The following is a 21,385-nucleotide window of genomic DNA, read 5'->3' as shown; positions in this document are numbered from 1 at the left end:
AAGTCTCAACCCTGAAAAATGGAAACCAAAGAGCTTTGTCATTTACAATGTCACGTGGCTGTTACTTAGGACAGTGATTTCATCACAATTAGGGCATTTGTTTGAGCAGCTCTTTGGGCAAGAAGGAAAGCTGGAAGGCGAAGCCAGTGCATCCTGAGAAAGTAAGGAAAATACCAAAACAGCAGAAGTGATGTTTTAACCTGAGCTCTGACAGAATCCAAGGAGCTGTGGGATTGGGGACCGGCGGGATGGAGGGCATGGTTTGCCTCTCTGTGGTGGGCAAATGAGCCCCAAGCTGCCGCTGCCATTGGGAGCCTAGGAAGGCATCCAAGCAGGGATTTTAAGTATTGCTCTTCCATGGCCTCCTGCAAAGTCTCCAATGTTAGCAGCCAATAATGCTTAGGATGGAGGGGCATCCACTCTGTAGCCAGAGAACTGCTGGAAAGCACCGATTTGTACTCACTCCCCAGGAAACAGCCACGCCAATTTCACAAAGGGCCTTTCCATCCTACGGTGACTCATTCTTTTCCATGAATAACACTGCCCTTAAGTTATGTTTCCAATACCAAGTCTAGTCTATTGTACAAGCATGAGTTGCATTGTATACTTGAAAGTTTCTGCAAAGACGATCGGCAACATCCCTACTGAGAATACAGAGGAATCCAAGGGGAGGTCCCTGAAATTGTGACTTTGAGTTTTTCCTCTGAAATAAACACTGTATTATATTCATGTTAATGGCTGTATTTTCTTCATGCTTCGGATATTAATCTGCTTTCAATATGACCCCGTTGGAGAGAAAATCTGGGCAAACTCATGTCAGAAAAGGAAGTTGTTCCCTGTTCAAGTGATTTTTCCCCCCTTTTTCTTTCCCCTAATGCTAACAAAACAAAGAAGGTGATGGGCAGGCTAAAGGTCCATCCCACTGGGCAGACTGCTCCGCTATTTGAAGCGGCAGGATGCTCAGAACCATCCATGAAGTCCCATTTCCAGGACTATTTTCAGCACCAAGGAGAAAGCAAAGGGCCTGAAGGCCAGATCTCCTATCTTAAAATGATGGTTATTATTCGCCTCTGTTTGCTACGGCTGATGTTTTTTATCCCTGAAAAAGCCCGCTGTGGACATGTTTGATGCCTCCCCACTGTGGCCCTCCCTTCCGGCTGGGCAAGGGGTGTCTGCCCTTCCCTGAATGTCACAAATCCTGTTAAAGAGGAAATGAAATGTCGTGTCTCCTCAGAGAGGAGATCTGGAGCTGCGGCTCCTCCCCCGGCCCAAGGCTGTGGCTCCTGAGTGATCCTGGGCTTGTGTCTAGATCCCCTTGGGATGCCCCCGACCTGAGCCTTGCGTTCCCATATCACCCTTAGCGGAGGGGAGCCACCCCTTCATCAAAACCAAACTGGTCACACAGACTGTGCTCTCATTCAGTTTGTACCGCAGCTTGTCAGGAAAAGGAGTTTAGCTCTCAGATTAGGAGAGCGCTTGTTAAATTATTAACCCCCTTAGATGGAATCCTCTTTCCAGAACAAGCATCAGCGCTGTGGACGCTGAGTGGCCGCCTCCCCTTCTCCCAGGAGTGCCCTGAAGACCTGGTCAGAGAAGCTCTCCCCTCTCCCACCATGTCTTGGCTCAGAATCAAAGGTGGAGGGAAAGGTCACATCACGACTGGCCACTCAGGCGAAAGGAGCCACTCCATCTGGTGCAGCTGCCCGGTGAGCACCTCACAGTTAAGAAAATGTGAGTTAACCCCGTCTCTCTCTTCAGATTCCATCATCCTCCACATTTAGCAAATGCCTACAGATGGGTGTTTCCTGCCATCCGGACACAAGCCCGGGCAAGATGCCACTTAAAACACACCTGCTCTCAGAGGAGCCTGGGTGGCTCAGTCGGTTAAGCATCTGACTTCAGCTCAAGTCATGATCTCATGGTTCATGAGTTCTAGCCCCACATCAGGCTCTCTGTTCTCAACAAAGAGCCTGCTTTGGATCCCCTCCTCTGTCTCTCTGTCTTTCTCAAAAATAAACATAAAAAAAAAAAAAGAAAAAAGAAAACACCTGCTCTTCATTGCCTGGGCCCTGCAACAACAGTTACCGACTGCCTCTTCCCAGAAAGCCAAAAGCGTGCTTGTCATATAAATACCTGAGCATCAAACAGAATGTCAGTGACAGGTTACCAATTTCAATTACACTATGCTTCTTTTCAACACTGAAAGCTCTTTTTGTGTGCATTTTCTAATTATGAAAAAATGACACATCCTTGTAAAAAAAAAAAACAATTTAAACAGTACAATTAGTATAGTAGAAATAAAACATTCTGTAAAAACCCCCACCTCTAAAGACAACTAGAGTAAATATTTTAGTGTCCACCCTTCCAAAATTTTCTCTATGTATGCCCACTGTTTTTTAAGTAAACTCACACGAAGGCATATTGACAGCTTTCCTTATTTGACTCTAGTGAAAACTTTGAAACAACCTAAATACCTATCAGTAGGAAAATAGTGAATTAGATTCTGGGGCATCTGTACAGTGGAATCCCTCGCTAACAGGAGGAAGAGACAGAAGTGTGCCCCTTACAAGGAAGGAAGTCCACAGTACACTGTCCAGTGAGAAGAGCAAGTTGTATAACAATAGTGTCTTGAAGATTAAGCATTTGTCCATGTTCAGAGTATTTGCACATTCTTCAGACCTCCACTGATCATTTCACCTCCTTTTTCTTCTTCTTGTAAAGTTTTTTTGAAATGTTTATTTATTTTTTTGAAAGAGAGAGATCAGAGGAGAGGCAGAGAGAGAGAGAGAATGGATCCCAAGCAGGCTCTGAGCTGTCAGCACAGAGCTCAATGCGTGGCTCGAATCCACAAACCATGAGATCATGACCTGAGCCGAAACCAAGAGTGGACACTTAATTGACTGAGCCACCCAGGTGCCCCCACCTTTTTAAAGTTTTTTAATATTTATTTATTTTGAGAGAGAGAGAGAGTGAAAGCAGGGAAGGGGTAGAGAGAGAAGGAGAGAGAGAATCCCAAGCAGGCTCCAGGCTCTCAGGGAGGAGCTCACCTCAGTTTTCACTTATTTATATTTGGGTGATTATGCAGCTGCCCGAAGATCAGTATGTAGGAGGCCTGAGGTGTTCATTCTCTGGGAATTTTCCCTACAGTTCCCTGGACCACTTCTCACAGACCAGCTCTGGACCACCAGCACCCTCCCCACCGGTGAAGTTCCAGGTACAAGAGGCTGGCCCGCTGGTCCAAGGCCAGCTTGCCCCCACCCACTAATGAGCCGTTCCTGCTGCCCGGCTCTGGCCTGAGCCCTCTAGCATTCACTCACCACCACCAGGCTGCGAACTCTGTCCCGTCCGGGAGAAGTTCCATTGACTTCCCTCACGCCCTGCATGACAAAAACCAGGTGTGCTTCTATTTGCTCCTGTTTTCAACAGCCCTTTCTCAAGATACAGTCATGCTACTTGGTTCTTTTCTGAACCAGTTAGAACATCTGTCTGCTCTCCTCAGGTATTAAATAAAATCTCTAGCACGTGTTCATTTTTATATCTGTATGACAGTCAAGATTTTTTTTTCCAAAAATTTTTTNCCATATGAACCAAGTATATTTGTTTCCTATTGGTGTAAACAATTACCACAAATGTAGTGGCTTATAAAAGCGGAAGCCCAAAAACCAAGATGTGTGCAGAGAAGGCTAGTTTCTCCTGGGGCCTCCAAGTATGAACCTGTCTCTTCCAGTTTCCAAACACCACTGGCATCCCTCGGCTTATGGCCACGTGACTACAACCTCTGCTTACATCTTCCCATTGCTCTTACCTCTCACTGAACCCTCCAGCACCCTTCCATCCATCGAACTCACCCAGATATTCCAGCATGATGTTCCCATCTCAAGTCCTTAATTAGTAAGGCCCATTAGGGGGCATCTGGGGGGCTCAGTTGGTTAAGTGACCAACTTCGGCTCAGGTCTTGACCTCACAGTTTCTTGAATTTGAGCCCCATATTGACCTCTGTGCTGACAGCTCAGAGCCTGGAGCCTGCTTCAGATTCTGTGTCTCCCTTTCTATCTGCTACTCCCCTGCTCGCTCTCTCTCAAAAATAAATAAACACAAATAAAGTAAAATAAAATGAAATAAAATAAAATAATAAAATAAAATAAAACTGAAAGCCCTTTTGTCATATAAGGTACATTCATTGTTCCCAGAGGTGGTAGAGGAGGGCATTTATTCAAGAAATGTAGGAAAAGCAGAAACTAGAAAAACAAAGAAAATACACAGGACTAGACTCCTACTAAGGCTTTCCCTCAAAGGCTTAAACAATGTTGTGAATAAAAGAATTATCAAATGCATTACAATACATACATATGTAATTGAAATACTATGCAGCAGTTATGACAAATGAGTTAGGTCACCCTGTGTTAACATTACATGCCACGATATGGCAAGATTTTCAAGATAGAGTAACTGGGAAAAGCAATGCTATAGATGTGAATAGATGGGCTCTAGACACTGATATGCATGGTTATCCCTGGAGGGGAAAGTGGGATCGAGTAGGGACGTGAAGGGGAGTTTTCACTTTCTATTTATGTCCTTGGGAATTCCTTGAGTATTTACAATATTATATTTGCATTATGTGTAATTTTTTAAGATCACAGTAATGAAAGTACCGAAGTTAATCCAGAGGAGGCAAAATGCCTTCCCTTCCCCTCCCGGTACTGCTTCTCCGGCCCCTCTGAGAAGCTAAGTCAGGTGCACCCTCATGGCTGCATCAGTAAGCAAAAGAACGACCCTCTCACGCACTGACACGCTGTATGGGGAAGGACAGACAGACATGGGCAGCATCTCCCCAGAGGTAAGCGTGTGCTTGCTCATTTCTCAGGCTACAAGGAACCTCCTGGTAGGAAGCTTTCCATTATGCTCCATTTCTCGTACCTTTTCTTTTCAGCAGGCAAGCTCGGCCCTGAGCAGGCCCCCTGGCCTCTGTCATAATGTTCTGCCGTGTTTGCCTGGATCATTTCCTCCTTTGATAACCCTGCCACCATTAGGCGGGTTCTAATTAGCAGCCAGTACATAACACAAAAGCAAGTTCTAGAAATACGCAGACAGTTTCCACAAGCAGCTTGCTTCCCTCTTGTTACGTTAATAATGAAGATATTCCCTGTGGTACCTTGGGATGGGGGATCTGATAAAAAGCGGCAGCCTGTCTGCATGTTCCAGATATCTGTGCTGAATAAACAGAGCGAGTGAGCAGAGGTGGAAACAGCTCCGACACAGCCCTTCCCACGAATACAAATTGGTAATGACCGCCATCTAAAATCCGCTTGTGTTAGCTCTATGAACTGAGCACACTTCACTCCCTCAAGCGTTCAAGGCTCACATGGTGCCTGAATGTGATCCCGGGGAGATTGTCCCTCTGCTCCTGAGGCATGAAGACAGCAGAAGCCAGACAGCTTGCTCACACCCCCCTCCACCTACTTCAGGGATCTGAGTGCTGTTCAGCGAGGGCAGGAGCCACTGGCTCCTCTTCAAACCCACACACAGGGCACTGATCTGAACTGGCATTGACATTTATGGAGTACCATGGGCGGTAGCAGGTGCCAAATGAAACATCAGTCTTTTTTTTTTTCTAAGTTTATTTATTTTGAGAGAGCAAGTGAGCAGGGGAGGAGCAGAGAGAGAGAGAGAGAGAAAATCCTAATCAGGCTCTGACCTGTCAGTACAGAGCCCCATGCGGGGCTCCAACTCACAAACGGTGAGATCATGACCTGAACTGAAGTCATCAGGCACTTAACTGACTGAGCCACCCAGGTGCCCCAACACATCAGTGTTACACTTCACACCAGTGATGGCCAAGATTTCTCTCTCAAGTCTGAAGACCCACGTATAGTTAAAAATGCTATCATGAGCCCCTAAGGGAGAACAGATTCCTTTTTAGCATTTATTGATTTAAAAAATATAAAATTAAAAAATCAATTCAGCAATTCTAAGTAAAATGGCATCTTATTATCAAAACAGCATTTACATATATTTGAAAATCTTTATATGCCTATTTTTGAGTCTTATTATTATGAAATAAATGTTTGTGTTCCCACCCCACCCCCCATACAAAATTCCTATGTTGAAACTCTCTTTCCCCAGTACGAAGGTATTAGGAGGAGGGACCTTTGGGAGGTGATTAAGTCATGAGGGTGGAGCCCCTGTGAGTGGGATTATTACCTGAAAAAAGAGACCTCACAGAGCTCCCTAGCCCTTCCCACCTTGTTAGGACATGAAAAGTATGCAGTCTGCAACCCAGAAGAGGAACCTTACCAGAACCCAATCATGCTGACAGTGATCTTCGACTTCTAGCATCCTGAATATAAGAAATAAATATCTGGGGCGCCTGGGTGGCTCAGTTGGTTAAGCATCCGACTTCAGTTCAGGTCATGATTTCATGGTTCGTGGGTTTGAACCCCGCATCCAGCTCTGTGCTGACAGCCAGCTCAGAGCCTGGAGCCTGTTTCAGAGTCTGTGTCTCCCTCTCTCTTTGACCCTCTCCTGCTCATGCTGTCTCTCTCTCTCTCAGAAATAAATAAAACATTAAAAAAAATTTTTTTAAAGAAAGAAATATCTGTTGTTTATGAGCACCCAGTCTATGTACTTTGTTACGGCTGCCCAAACAGACTAATGCCCTTACTATTTATCCACTCTGCAGACAACAGATCAAGGATCTCTTACAATATTTCCTCAGCTTTTGCTCCAAGGAGTTCTTAGTCCATAACTTAGAAATCAGTACTGTAGATTAGGCAAAAGAGAAAGTGGCCTGGTTTTTGCCCTAAAGATCTTAACATTTTTTAAACTACTAGAGGCATGAGTTTCAAGTGAAACCTGTAGTGGATCAAAGGGAGGGAATAGATGGAAGCCGAGAAGAGGCAACAGCAGTGGGAATGGAGAGCAAGAGAACAGAATGGGTGAGACAGTAAAGGAGACCTTGCAGATGTCCGTGGCCACCTGAATGCAAGGGGTGAGGTAGAGGGAGGGTCTCACACAGATTCCATGGTTCCTGGTTCCTCTATGGGCTAAATAATGGAGCCCTTCACCAAAACGGGGCTGGAGGAGTGGGTCTCAAAGTCTCCCAGGGCAACCCTGCCTCTGGGCTCTCCCTCCTCACAAATGAGATGATATCCAGAGTGCTTTTGCAGCCACAGTGGAAGACCCACTTCACGATCACCCAGGAGTGAGTCAATTTCAACTCCCTTCTGTTTATACCCAGGGAATCACAGTGTATCACAGAATCTAAGAAGGAAACATCTTCCTGTGAAGCCTCCTGTCAAAGATAATCTGGATACTCACATTCAATCCAGAAACTGGCCCGTTCTCTGATTTCTAGCAAGGCCAATGTCTTATTTGTACATGAAGAATAACAAAGCCTTCTAAGTACCTCTAAGTACTTTGCTTTACTGTTTGCTCCATTGCTTAGAGACTGCAGAAAAGAGGGCAGGGGAGGTGAGCATAACACTATAATATCAGCTTGCGAACTCCACCGGCTGTAGCAGAAATAAGTAATTGTATATGTACATATTTTAATGGAACAGCATTTGTGGTATTCTTAACTCCTGCCAGACACTGGGCTACACAGTTTGCAACCATTCACTTCCTCCTTGGAGAAAGCTTTGGGACCATCTATTGTAGAATTGCCCCACCTCTCCCAGCTTACTCATCACACATCTATGAGTTTTATTTTCGTCATAGTACTGCTCACACTCTGTAATGACCTTATGTCCTGATTCCTTTGTATATCATATGCGTCTACCCTCCAGCTGGTAACTACCATAACCAAAGGCAGAATTTGTTGGCTTATTAACCCCTCTATTCCTAGTGCCTAGAAAAGTCTCTGGCACCCAATAGATACCTTCTTTTTTCATTTAACTAATAAATGATTCCATTTAAACTTTGTCACAACAAGTGGGGTGAGTACTAGTATTAACTTGAGTTTTCTGAATGTGGACAGTGAAGCTAAGAATGAGAAAAAAAAAACAAAAAAACAAAAAACTTGACCAAATTTACACAGCTACTAAGGGGTGGTTAGGATTCAAACCCAACTCACATTGGTCTTCTAGCCAGAGCTCTTAAGACAAGGCTGCCTAGATTCCTAACTTTGAGTAATGACTCATTGTAGGGGCAGAGATGGGTGTAGACAGCTCAGCATACCCCATCAAGGCTCCCGAAAGAGAAAGGGCTGCTAGGGTATCAGGAGCATTATCTAGTTCTATAAAGGGCCATTTATTCAAGGCAGGCCCACAGAGTTGTCTGTAAGCATTACAGAGAAAGAGCTTTAGAATCAATACAAAGGTTCACCCAGCACATCTCTCTCCCCAGACCAAACACCAATATCCCAGTGGACTTGGACAAAGACTTGCAAACCCAGATGTCCAAAATGGCAACTGGAAAGAAATATGGGAAGAAAATCATACTCATTCTCTCCCATAAGCTGACTGCTGGCTTCTGCACCCACCCAGTTCATGAAGTTGATTACTCTCATGGAGGCAGGAGAGATGGATCCCAGAGCAACCCTGCTAATTCAGGGTTCTTGTCTGTTCGGATTTTCACATAGCAAAGGGAAATACCTTCGTTTCAGTCCAAAAACATTTGTGTTTTAAGGCTTGTTTCCTCTGATAATGAATAGAAGGTACAGAGATAGTTGGATAGAAAAAACATACATTTACATACGTACTTGTATGTGTAAGTGTGTATGTGTTCATATAGTCATTTGATAGTAGCTTGAGTGAAATTGCTACAATACACAAGCTGAACTTGGGAATAAATTACATCGGAATTGCTCGCTGCTATTTACTTCAAGCCGCTTCAAGATTGTTACCTTGAGCATTGGATGAGAGCAGGAAATAAGCTACCTGTTTGGAAAAGGAGAAAAATAAGCAGTTACCCTCTAATGGCCATGAACAGAATATCTAGCAAATGAGTCCCCTTATACTACCTGCTTGGCAAGAATAGAACAATATCTTTATGAGACTTTTCATCATCCATCCACCCCACCCCTAACCAAGGGAAATGCCTCAAAAATCAAACCTGCCTCCAAATTGCTTAAGTTTGAGGTTGACAGCAAACACAGACCAGGCCACAGGTGCACTCGTCCCTCCTTCCAGCAGGAGAAGCTCTGATTGATACGTCAGTCCCAAACTCTATTTATAGATCGCCCAACTGTGTGCCTGGCTGAAGGTGTTATTATAAAGGCACACACCTAGATAGCTTTGAAAGGGGAAAAAATTGGGATACCCATAGAGTTTCTAAATGTTTCTGGCATAGAGCTAAGTCAATGATCATTCCTTCTTTGTGTTCTTCATGAAGTTTGCATACCACATAATTGAATATGCCTTAAGAAAATAAAAAAGAAAAGAGGGAGGGAGAGGGTAGGAAGGAAGAAAGGAATGGAGAGAGGAAATAAGGATGCAACCAAACAAGAATTAAGTCAGGAGCCTCAACTTGTAACCTGCAAGCATGTGGACAGCAAAAGGAAACGAGAGGGCAGAAGAGAAGGAGGCAGGCAACAAAATTCAAATTAAAAGGCAGCATGTAAGTGATCATGATAGCTGGGGACAGCGGGGTGGGATTAATCCAGGGGATTTGAGTAAATTCGGCTGGATAGTTTCCCATTACCCTCCTGAAGTCTCCTTATCAATCAAATGGAGTCACAAATGGAATCTTGGAATAAACAGGTCTGAAATGCGGGCTAATGAATCGCCCTATGGATATGTCAGCCTTCATCCCGGATGTTACGTCAAGTGGGTGTTTTTCCCCGGAAATGCTCGGCAGCCCCCTTCGCTCTGTAATTAGCATAGCTTTCCTGCTTCGATCAAGACCACACCATTGTTCTCCTGCAGCTTCACTTTACACACCAGGCAGGTGGGATCTGGTACATAGGATGAGGCAAACAAGTGATAGTGAAGCATAACTAAGTGACCAATAAACCTCAGGTTCTGAAACTTAGCACCTAACCTAAAAGATGTTCTAGCTCAAGGAAACAAGAGCTATCGGTGCCACGTTCTGTAGGTCAGCCGGCAAACTCCTCCAGTGCCCAGGGGTCACTGTGGGGTGTGAGAGATTAACGATCATGGACGTTTCAGGACGGGTGGAGTGTTCGTGAACTACGAGGAAGGTGCTGACTGTAAACGAAGCCAGGTGTCTGGAAACTTAGTAAGTGTTTATGGAAATCAGGAAGGGGCTGGGGGCCCATCAGCAGAGAACTCAGGCAGCTAACCATGCAGATCTCACAGTAAATTGGGAAGGCAGTTTCATTCCCACCAGGTTAAATTGAACTTGAAATTGGGAAGTCATGTTCCTTTCCAAAGGTTAGTTTTCCCTGTGAAACACTGAGTATCATTAAGGGGAGGGAAGCAGTCTGGGAATCTCCAATCCTCTATGATCTGGGGTCTAAAGGTCACTCCAGCCTTTCAGAACTGAGGTCAGGGGGGACCACAATAGTGAGGAAGCAGGGCAGTAGAATATGGGACTTTTAGTCTAATTCTGACTTGCCATATGGTCAGTTAAGAAAACGCCCTGTTTAGTGGAATGTGAAATTCATGAGAATTATCTACTGTATTCATAAGGGTGGCTAAAATGTGGTTAGGTCTGCCACCATATATAACTATGATGCCTTAAAAAGAGGAGGCATCTAAAAAGTGGATATTTTCATTTATATGGTTTCAGAATATCAATGGTTTGCATTACCCACTCGATAACATCAGTTTTAAAATAGACACAAGAATACACACCTATTGCTAAAATCCGTATTATTTATATATTGCTGTAGCAGCTTAAAATAACAATAAACATTTATTTGTGGTCTCTCATGAAGTCAGAGGCAAGCTGCCAGCCGGGTCTCAGCTGTCTGAAAGCTTGACAGGGCTAGTAGCATCTGCTTCCACGACGGCCCACTCAACACAGCTGACACGTCAATGCTGGCTGTTAATAGGAGGCCTCAGTCCCTCACCATGTGGACCTCCTCATAGACTACTTGTGTGTCCTTACAACATGGCGACTGGCTTCCCCAGACGCTCATAATAGGACATGACTATATTTGCTTAAACAAAGTAGATATTTGATCTCTTGCTTATAAAAGTCCTAAGGTGGGGCGCCTGGGTGGCTCAGTCAGCTAAGCGTCTGACTTCGGCTCAAGTCATGATCTTGTGGTTCGTGGGTTCGAGCCCCATGTTGGGCTCTGTGCTGACAGCTAGCTCAGAGCCTGGAGCCTGTCTTCTGATTCTGCATCTCCCTCTCTCTCTGACCCTCCCCAGTTCACACTGTCTCTATCTCTCTCTCAGAAATAAATAAAAACATTAAAAAAAAAATAAAGTCCTAAGGTAGGTGGCATGTGATTGGCATAGTGGCTGCACTAAGTCATCAGGTGCCTTGGATTCTCTAGCATTCTGTCTCCCCGTCCTTATTACAAGAACTGAAGTTGCCTCCTTGGTCAATATGGAGATCTACTAGATCCAGTCATCTGTCCACAATCCAACAGGAAGTAGAAGTTAGAAGCAAAAGGCAAAAATGCGCCCACACCAACCATCTGCCTCACAGTTCTGGTTTCCAGAGTGTCTGTCCAATAAGTTCTGTTTCCACCTCATTAGCTAGAATGGCCACAGGAAGTGGTAATGGGAGCCGAGAAATTTGTATCTGGGACAAACATATTGCTGCTCCAAAGAAAATAAGCTTTTGTAACCAAGGAAGAAAAAGAAAATGGACATTGGGTCAGTAACAAATAGGTCTTGTCCTGTCTGCTTTGTAGCGATTCCAGGAAGTTGTGCTAGGCCAGAATTCCCACATAATATGTTCACAAATTGGCACATACATTTAAGAAGGTCAGAGTAGGGAAGAACGGAGGAAAGTGGTGGGTGAGAAATAGTCACAGCAGAAGAGATGCCTCATCTTCGGTAAAAGCATAAATTATCCGGGGAATGGCCTTACTGTAAGGATCGGGAGGTTGCCATGTTCCGTAAAGAGTTTTAATGGTTCCAAGAAATGAACTGGAAAGGACAGGTGCTTTGTAGCACTAGCCCACCATGACTGGATTGTCTCTTTCTAATGCGACTGGGGACCCATTGGAACATTAGGCTGAAATGCAAAGCTGTTTTTGCATCCTCTCTCCCTGACATTTACAGTAAAAGGCTGAATTCTCTGCCTAGTATACTGTGAGGCACTATCAATAGTGGGTGCTGGAAAATGATGCAGAAACAAACGGCACATTATTTATGCCAATGGAAACAGTAAATCACCCTTCCTTTGCACTTAAATGGCACAGCAAGTGCAAATCAAAAGTTCTCACACCTCAGACGGAGAATAATCCACGGGTTTCTCAGAGGAAGGAATTACCTACCTGCCTATACAGTGCAATAAATGTCCCTTTTAAAATGAAATAATTTCTGAGCTCCTCAGCACAAGACTTATGGTGAAAAAGACAGCGCCAATATTAAAGTTTAATATACCCAATATTGTCATGTAACAATAAATCAACTAGTAAAAAGCAGCAAGTATTTTTTTTCTCTACTCCTAAAAGGAGTTACAGTGCTTTAATTTGAATGGATGTTGGGTTACGATTATGGGTTACGATGGTGAAAACCATGAATTTGTTTGTGTCTCTGTAGCAATCAGATGGGGTTGCACGGAGCAGTTTATATAATATGCAGTGTCCTGCTCTGTCAATGTCAATGAGTATTTGCTTCTCTTATTAATTCAATAGACTATAAAGATGACAAGTTTAGAAGCTGGAATAGTGATAAAGTGAAAGCTTTGAATAGTTCAATCTTTTCGGCTTCTTGGTGCTTTGCAAAGGTTGTCAAGTTCCACCCTTAGACTGGGGTGTGTGGAGAGTGCATTGCCTATGCATTAGGAATAAGAGAAAACTTTAAAGCCTGAAGAAAAAGCAGACTTTCCATCTGACTGCCTACATATAAGACGGACCCTGTTCAGACCACTTCTATCCATAACCAGAGTCTGAAGTCAGACAAACCTGATTCAAATGATGGCTCTGCCACTTAGCAACTGGGTGTGATCTTGGACTGGCTACTAAGGTTTCTTGAGTCTCAGTTTCACCTATAAAATGTAGGTAAGAGGCGACCTAAGTCACAAGGTTGGCGGATGGCGTACCTTATGTGAAAGGGTTGAACCTGGTATAGGTACTGGCTGAAAGCTACTAGCTTCCGCCCAGTATTTTCTGAATTTTAAAATCAGGATGCCAGGGGCACCTGGGTGGCTCAGTCGGTTGGGTGTCCAACTTCAGCTCAGGTCATGATGTCACGGTTCGTGGGTTCGAGCCCCGTATCAGGCTCTGTGCTGAGAGCTCAGAGCCTGGAGCCTGTCTTTGGATTCTGTGTCTCCTTGTCTCCCTGATCCTCCCCTGCTCATGCTGTCTCTATCTCTCTCTTAAAAATAAATAAAACATCAAAAAAATTAAAATAAATAAATAAAATAAAATCAGGATTCCAGCTCTGCATGCATTCCTACCAAATAGGTCTCTGACCTGCTTCCTTCGCTCCTTATTCCTGGAAGATTAAATACAACTGTATGTAAAGTGATTAATGGTGCAGAGCACCTGGTGAGGTCTCATAAATGTTAGCACTCATCATCATCATCATCATCATCATCATCATCATCATCATCGTTAGGAGAGGTGGCTAGGTTCTATTGGTGGCGCTGCCAGACATCCTACAAATGATGTGATTCTTCATTATGGCACGAATGGAGGAAGGAAGGGAAAGTTCCCAACAAAGTGTGACAAATTTATTTGCTAAAATATGTTCAAAGATCCTTTTTCAACCCTCTTATTATTGTAATTAGTCACAAAAAGTCCCAACGAAGACCCCTGGGAGCCCTGGCCTCCTGACCTCTGTGCTGTGCTGGGGTTTGATGTAAGAGTTCAAGGAAGCATCAGAACCGGCCACAAAAGCACACATGCACGCTGGCCCTGATCCTGGGGCAGATGAAAATGCTGCCACCTCGCCTGAAGGACAGGGCACATCAGAGCCTCTTCAACAGACCATGGCCGAAGGTATTCCCCCCGGCGGCACCCGCCTCTCCTGGCGATGATTTACAGAGCAACCACACCTTCCATCAGAGGCAGAAGGGGCCAGCGGCCACGCTGCCAGCCCAGCTGATTTGTTAGCTAAAGATCAATCACCAAGGCAGACAGAAACACAGTGGGTAGAACACACGTGGTAAATGTGAGCGCCTTCCCAGGGAGGGAAAGGCACGGAGGGGTGGGGAGAGAAAAATGATGGATAGGGCCAAACAGATAAAGTTTCTTTTGTGGCGATGTGACATCACCCTTAAATAGAAAATGTGATTTATTTTCCCCAAGGCTGAAGACAGGCAAGGCAATGCTTTGGGGACCTCTTTGCTGCCAAGATTGCATTCAGTGAAACATTTTTCCAAGCCCTTGGGTAGTGAAAAGAAAAGCAGCCGATGATCACCAGAGCAGCTACTATTCATTGAGCACCAAGCACTGAGCTGGATGTACATATTCCCTTGGTTTCTAACAATGATGCCAAAAGTTAACGATATCATCCCGATGTTATACCTGAAAATAAACTGGGGGCCAGAGAGTCCAGAATTTCATAGACATTTTGGGGTGCATGCATTATGTATGGACCAAGTGCTGAAGGTTCTATGTGCTATGGATATGGTGCTGAATATGAAAGACACAGTACCCCACAAGGAACAGACGTTCTAGTAAGAAAAAATAAAACATAATCACTGAAACCAACAAACAGCATTATTTCAAGCACTAACAAGTGCTATGAAGGGAAGAAGTAGTTGGTTTGTTATAGGGCGACTTGTTGGAGAGGCTCTGGGGCAGAGGTGGAGACATTTCATTTTTTTTAATGTCTACTTTTGAGAGAGACAGAGCATGAGTGAAGGAGGGGAGGAGAGAGAGGGAGACACAGAATGCGAAGCAGGCTCCAGGCTCTGAGCTGTCAGCACAGAGCCCGATGCGGGGTCCAAACCCACACTACAGAATCATGCCCTGAGCTAAAGTCAGATGCCTAACCAACTGAGCCACCCAGGAGCCCCGAAGTGGGGACATTTAGGTAGAGCCATCAATAATGATGGACCAGCCATAAAAATGTGCTGGAGAGAGCTTTTCAAGCAGAATGAAGAGAAAGGGCAAAGCATTCAAGATGAAGACAAAAGATGCAGAAAGAAAGCTAGCATGGCCAGGGGGCAGCGGACACAAGGAAGGATATGGGTGAGGCCACCCAATGTATCCAAAAGCCAGTATGGTCACCCGAAGCTATCTCAGAAGCTCATGTCAGTCTGCTTCTGCACACTGAGATTAACCACACAACAATACCCAGAGTATGGGCTTGGAGTCAGCCTGGTCAAGTATAAATCTTGACCTTACCAAGAACAACCTATTGGATCAGTTTGGAGAAGTTCCCTGACTTCTCTATGGCCTCAGTTTCTTTATCTGAAAAAGGAAATGATCACAGTATCCAGCCCTTCCCCAGTGAGTAATTGTGAGAACAAAAGACACACCATGTGGACAGCAGTACAAGCATTGAGCAAGTAGTGTTATTTTTCCTACATATGTGGATTTTTCTAAAAGGAATGAATAGGACCATTCCCTGTTCTTGCCCCAAGAGATAGACAGGTTTTGGTTCTTGAAGACTAGGCTATCTTTAGAAAAAGGCAATAACTATTCTCATTATGATCTGAAATAAGCAAACTTCCGATTTCCTTGGAGATATCTCCAAATAAGATTTTGTTATTCCAGGTCTGGTCTCACAAAGAACAGTATACTGGTCAGGGTTCTCTAGTGAAATAAAAAGTATATAAGTCCATATACTATATAGACCGAGCTCTAGATACCATCAATGGAGCTGTCCAGATTTAATGGCCTCCAAGTGACCAAGCAGTGACTATCTTCATCGAGGACCCCAGACTATTTCATGCACAGAGATCACTTGCCCCTTTCTCCTGCGATACCTTAGCTCTAGGGCCTGGTAAGACCTGAGAGAGAGAGAGAAAGAGAGAGACAGAGATACTAACAAGCTACTTTCCCTCAATGCAAAATACAGCAGCAGGATCAGAGCTGACTTAATTTAGATAAAATGTGTGGCAAGTCTTCTACCATATGTGTTTTGCAAAAGTCCATCAAATACATGAAGTGCCTCAGAACAGCACATGACCCAGGGGGAGAGCTTCACTAAATATTAGCTATGATGATTATTGTAAATAGTATAAGTGATCCAGGACTCTCCAAAAGGTAGCTGTTGGTATTCTATAAAAGTACAGGGGTGCCCAGGTGGCTCAGTCTGTTGAATGTCTGACTCCGACTCAGGTCATGATCTCACCTTCCATGGGTTTGAGCCCCGTGTCATGCTCTGTGCCGACACCTCGGAGCCTGGAGCCTACTTCAGATTCTGTGTCTCCCACTCTCTCTGCCCCTCCCCTACTAACATTCTGTCTCTCTTTGTCAAAAAGAAATATTTAAAAAATTTGTTGTAAAAATACAACACATTTCCCAGATAGTTCATCTGAATGAGGAGAATTTAACAAAAAGGATGCCGTGAGTCTCCCTGTGTTTGTATTTGCATTGTGACCAGTGACCAGACAGGCCCTCGGTGGTTAAGTGTCCAGGACAAATAATCCTCCTTGTATTATTGTTTTGCGAGTATAGTATTTTATCTGTTCTTTATCCCTCCTAAATGAGATATATCTTCTTACTGCAATCCAACTTTTTCTCCTTTAAAATAAAGAACCAAGGGGGCCCGAAGGGAGCAAGGGCCCCCACAGGCAGGTGGGGTCTCTGGGGAGCAGGTGCAATCTGGACGGGGGCCAGAGAAGGCTGAGAGCACTGTTGTTAGACTGCTGATACCATCTCGTATTTTTTCTGGTTCTTTTTCAATATCTCCACTCACCACAGGTAACCAGATCCTATTGTTATTAATTAGAGAAGGAATGCTTTGGAATGGATACATCACATTTATTAAAAGAAGAAAGAGCCCTTGATCAACACTTTGACAAATGTGCAGTCAGATGTGTGGTTAGAAGGAGAAAACTTTTTTTGCCCAAGAATGGCTGATCAGAAGCAGGCCCAATTAGGTAAAAGATGAAGATTTTACAGCAGCAACCTCACACCCAGGACAGCACCAGCGCGTTCCTGCTGACTTTCAAAGGGAACAATTCTTCCATGCATCACCCTCTGGCCCCACAAAAAAATTGTTTAAAAGTTCACACAGGGGGCACTTGGATGGCTACAGCTCAGGTCATGATATCACGGTTCACAAGTTCGAGGCCTGACTCAGGCTCTGCTGACAGCTAAGAGCCTGCAGCCTGCTTCAGATTCTGTGTCTTCCTTTCTCTCTCTCTCTCTCTCTCTCAGAAATAAATAAAAAACATTAAAATTTTTTAAAAATAAATAAATAAATAAACATTGGGACACCTGGGTGGCTCAGTCAGTTAAGCGTCCGACTTTGGCTCAGGTCATGATCTCACAGTTCACGGGTTCGAGCCCCACATTGGGTTTTATGCTGATAGCTCAGAGCCTGGAACCTGTTTCAAATTCTGTGTCTTCCTCTCTCTCTGCCCTTCCCCCACTCATGCTCTGTCTCTCTCTGTCTCAAAATTTAAATAAAACCAAAATAAATTTTTAGAAAAATAAATAAATATTTTTAAAAAATTTAAGTTCACACAGGTGGACAACTACTTTCTAAGGCTCCCCTTGCCTGGATTTTCCAATTCTGTTACATTGCCTTTACTTATAGATTCTCTGCCAAGGTGCTCTTCCAAAAGTAATCAGACTTGGGGCAATAAATAAAGGTTTATTAAGCAAACGTGTTGTAAATCTTTGAAGAAAGCATTTCCTTAGGGGTTTTTTTGTTTTCATTGTTTCCATTTATTTCTAATCAAAACTTACTCCTCATTCTCCTTTCATCCCCACCAGCACGATCTTCTCCTCAGACACAGCCAGTCTAGTCCTGAGGTGAATCAGAAGCAGGGAAAATAATGCACTCTGCTTAGACCCTCAGCTCCCCCAGTCAAGTGAAGGAAACAATGCCCTTGAGAAAACTGGAGACTGGAGGTATGGTAGTGGAACATAGCGCCTTCTCCTCCTTACCCGGCCTGAAGGCAGCTGCACGGTCCCAGTTGGCTTGAGGCAAGCAGAGAAGAGGCTGTTCATTTGGCATTTTTTACTTGGACCCAAGGAAGAGCAAGAGAGAAAGTAAGTTTGAAGGCATTTTTGTCGCTCTGTGCCATCAAACCTCCATTCCGTACACCATTGTCCACTCTGCACCAGCCACACGCGGTAGTGAGGTGACAAAGACCAGCCAGTGTCCCAAGGGAGTCCCCAACCTAATGTGCGAAGCAGCTGCGAAACACGCAATACCGTGGACATTGCCTAAAACAGTTACATGGTGTAGATAAAATTCTGGGGAGTGCAGAGGACATTTCTCTGGACACTGCTCGGCTCTGAGGACCTGGAAGGGTAAAACGCAGAGTCCCCGGTCACAGAGAGTCACAGCAGTTGGTTTTTAAAAAAATGAAGATGGGGTAGAACAAACTTTAGCAAAGGAGAGTGAGTATAGAAGAGAAATGAGGCCCTGAAAAGGCGGTGCAGAAAGAACCTATGCTTAGAAAGTGGAGTCACATCAGAACGGCCCCTGACTGAATAAGCATCTGGGAAAGGCCATATAAGGAGAATAAAGAGCCCTCCTGTCATAAAAGGAAAAGCTTTTTTGTAACTCAGGGTAAAAGTTCAGGAGACCTGGCATTTTTGATCCCATGGTTTTGAAGACAAGCCCTCCATTCAAGGGAAGAGGCAGGCTGGGCCTCCTTAGTGCCTGGCTCCCAAGGAGGCCTCACAGGCCCTGTGGAAGACGCGGAGGCACACCGCTGTCCCTGAGGAGGTCCCTGTGTTAATAAAGACACCACACAGACCAGCACCCTGTCTCGAGAAATGACTGGAGGACAGACAGGCACTCTGGCTGAGAGGCCTTGAGGCAGTAACCATGTAAGACACCTTTTATGACTTCTTGTGGGTCTGTCTTCCTTGCCAGACATGGGCTTCTCAAGAACAGAGAACACATCTTTTTTAGTCTCTGAATTTTCAGCCCCTAACCCTGTGGGCACGTGAGAATATTCAATGTTCAATATATGAATTTCCTCAAGATTTTCATATAATGTGCACATTCAATCTTCACAAGATGGGTTTTAGAAATTCCACTGTGGCTTGGAGAGATGAAATGCCTTTTCTCAGAGGACACGGCTAGGACATACAAAGCCCTGTGTGACCCATCTTCCCAGAAACCTCACCGTTCCCCTGCCTCCACCCCCACAACCACCCCGTGAAGATCCGACCACAGACGGCACAAGACAGGCCCTCAGCACACTGTCCTTGACCTGCCTCATTCCCGCACACTCACCAAGCAAGAGTTCAAGAAGCTTCTGCGTATGAGAGACTGAACTAGACGCTGCACATACCGCTGTGAATCAAAGTCCCTGTTTGCATGGAGCTTGCATTCCAGAAAGGAGGCAGAGAGTGAGCAAGAAAGGATATGTGTGAACCTCAGAAGGTGACATGAGCTACAAAGAAAACCACTCTCAGTTGTGACAGAGTGTCCCAGAGGAAGACAGCCTGACTGGAAATGAGCTGGGTACTCAGAAGAAACAGGGAAGGGGCGTCAGGGAAGGGCCGTGGGCAGACTGAGCCCTGAAACAGGGCCTCTGGGAAATGAGCTCCCACACTTTCAGCCCCTACAGAGAAGAAGGGTGGTCCTGTGCTGCCAGTCACCTTCCCCCTCGCACAGGGACAGGAGAGCAGTAGTTATGAGGCTACGGCAACGGTCCAGATAGCAGATGCCAGTGGCTTGGATGAGGAGGGTAGTGGTGGGAATAGATAGGGTAAGAAGGATCTGGAACACATTTTGGTAGTAGCATCAAGGGGGGTTGCTAATGGGGTATATTTGCTTATTATTGTCACTCCCTAGAATGCCCACTCCCCAGTAACCTTCTCCTCCACTGGTCCTCGGGTATCACTGGATTTTTTTTTTTAACAACTTTATTGAGATTGAATTCACACACCATACGATTCACCCATTTGAGTATATAATCCAAGAGCTTTTCGTATATTCCCCAAGTGGTGCATCCATCACAGAGTCAGTTTCAAAGCACCAACTAAAAAAGGGATCCTGTGGCCCTTAGCCACAACCCCTCAATGCTCCCAGTTCCCCCAAATCTAGGCAAACATTAATCTACTCCCTGTCTCTACAGATTTGCCTATGCTATATATCTCACATAAAGGAAATCCTACAAAAGCTGATCCTTTGTAACTGGATTTTTTTCATTCTGCATAATGTTTTCAAGCTTCATGCACCTTGTAGTATTCATCGGTACTTTTTCCCTCTTTAACGTCAAATAAAATTCTAGTATATGGATACCATGTTTTATTTATCCATTCATCACTGGAGGGACACTTGAGCTGTTTTCATTTTGCAGCTATTATGAGGAATGCTGTTCTGAACATTCATGTACAAGTTCTTTTGTGAGCCTATATTTTCATTTCTCTTGGGTGTAGACCGGGGAGTCGAATTGCTGGATCGTGTGGTAACTCCATGGTTCACCTTTGGAGGAAATGCCAGACTGTCCTTCAAAGCGGCTGCACCATTTTACATTCCCACCAGCAGTGTGAGAGTCTTCTCGGGTGTCACTTTGAAGCATTTCCCCCCCTCCTTTTCCTGGCATGTTACGCAGGCGGAGTTAGATACTTCTTCCATTCCCACCAATACCCTGTGCAAATCCCTGTGGCGCTTTTTTGCATGCTGGCTATCTTCACTAATTTTCTTAGCTCTCTGTGGCCGTTTTTAACAGAAACTGTCTCTTTCACCTCTTCATTCCTGACGTCTAATTCCTGGCACATGGCTGGTTTCCAGCCTCCTCCACGACCAGGTCAAAGAGGCAGTCCGGATTCATTGGAACACTCCCAGATAATTTGGGGCCAGTCAACAACAGGTCTGAGGTCTTCAGGGATGCTGAGAAAAGATCAAAACAAAGTCTGAAAGCAAGCTGCTACAGAGTTGAGGCTACAGGGAAAAGATTATCTGCTTCTATAGCTGCCTTCCAACAGATGTTACAAATGAGTAATTTATAAATGTGCAATTTACAGGATATCTACAAGAGCGCCCAGAATGCTGAATCAGTGAGAACAGGGTGAGTAATGAGATTTTTATGGGACATTGTGTGCAGGTTTGTTTGGAATCTGTAGTATTGATTTCTCAGCAATCGCTAATGGCTTCTCTGACCACTCCCAATCTCTGGGGCAGAAAAATATGAATTCAGACAGGATCTCAATAATACCATTTAAGTAATTATTTCATATCTGACAAGGCCTACTCTTTGGACATGATCA

This window comes from Crocuta crocuta, unplaced genomic scaffold (genome assembly GCF_008692635.1).
Source record: "Crocuta crocuta isolate KB4526 unplaced genomic scaffold, BGI_CrCroc_1.0 scaffold299, whole genome shotgun sequence".
NCBI classification, from domain to species: domain Eukaryota; kingdom Metazoa; phylum Chordata; class Mammalia; order Carnivora; family Hyaenidae; genus Crocuta; species Crocuta crocuta.
This window is presented reverse-complemented; position numbering follows the sequence as displayed.